At 42.2% G+C, this 1,228-nt stretch overlaps 1 long non-coding RNA gene across 1 annotated transcript; it reads left to right on the plus strand.

Annotated features, from left to right (window-relative positions):
• Positions 1-379: 379 nt before the first annotated feature.
• Positions 380-886, plus strand: LOC109591824 (uncharacterized). Its single transcript, XR_002190020.1, has 2 exons — positions 380-431; positions 771-886. It is a non-coding gene; the product is annotated as an uncharacterized LOC109591824 (long non-coding RNA).
• The last annotated feature ends 342 nt before the right edge of the window (positions 887-1,228 follow it).

A 1,228-nucleotide genomic window follows, 5' to 3' on the forward strand; every position in this document is an offset into this window, starting at 1 on the left:
ACCCCTGTTTGACTGACAGCAGTACAGACCAGCAGGGGAGACAATTAAGGTTTGAATGAGTCAGCTGATGAGTATATATGCTTAGGAGTTGAGGAAGTTATTATATAAAGCATATCCCCCAACCTATCATGGGACTCCAGAAGCAAATTATTAGGCAAGAGGAGTGTTCTCTCTAATCAATCTGTTGTAGAAGGGAATTTCGAGGAGTTGGTGTGTAAGGCTCGCTTGAAGAGGCAAAGTGGAAGGAGACAAACCTTGGGACAGAAGAGAAACCAAGGGGGAAAAAAAGCCTCCAAGGAAGCCTAGTGATGACTCTGAAGAGAAAGGGGGCTACAAGTGCCATTGATGTGGCAGTACACAACACTTTATTCGTGACTGTCCATTCGAAGGATGGGGAGCAACAAAAGAAGCTAGGTCTTATTTTGTAAATGGTAGGTTCATTACATGTACTATAATCTTGTTATGTCATCACAACAAGACTATAATGTCCCACCCTATGCCTCCCCTAGCATGATTAATATTGTGTTATGTCTGTACATATGTCACTTCACGTAATAATGCATTTACGTTTGCTAAAATCTGTATAAACATTTGTTCCCTAATTAAGATTGGTTTAGAACTTGCTCTTTGTGTGTCTTGTGAATTTTAAGATTCAAATTTAAATTTTAAATATTCAATTTTAAAATAAAATTCAATTTTAAATTTACAAGTTGTTTGTCCTAATGTTATCGTAAGATCATGTTAACTTGTATTCCTTTTCTTTTGATTAGGAGAGACTGATATAATCTGCCCTGCTAACTGTGATGGCCAGTCATGACCACGTCCACGGCTGCAGACCGCTGAACTAGAGAAACAGAAGTGGGAGGCCAGAGGAGAGGAGCTCGATGGTTAAGAGAAGAGCGAGCTGGAGGCAAAAACCTGAGCAACTGGAATACACAGTGGAGACGTCGATCTCTGGCTCCTTGGACGAGACAGGGACCGAGTGAACGGTAGAAGGATGTCTTCCCATTCATGATGCTTAACAGTTACCAGTGCTGCCGCTCTTTAAAGGAGCGAAGGAGTATGCTGAAGAAGACTCGTTTAAGGAATGGGTTGACCGCTTCGAGGAAATGGCAGTCTAATGTAAATGGGACGACCATAAAAAGCTAGACGTCTAACACAGTTTCCATTGAGGCTGGAGGGCCCCGGCGCTAGATCCTTCTACAAGCCTTGCAGTGATTGAGTCTGA

Source organism: Amphimedon queenslandica, unplaced genomic scaffold (assembly GCF_000090795.2).
Source record: "Amphimedon queenslandica unplaced genomic scaffold, v1.1 AMPQUscaffold_7132_Cont20914, whole genome shotgun sequence".
Classification (NCBI taxonomy): Eukaryota; Metazoa; Porifera; class Demospongiae; order Haplosclerida; family Niphatidae; genus Amphimedon; species Amphimedon queenslandica.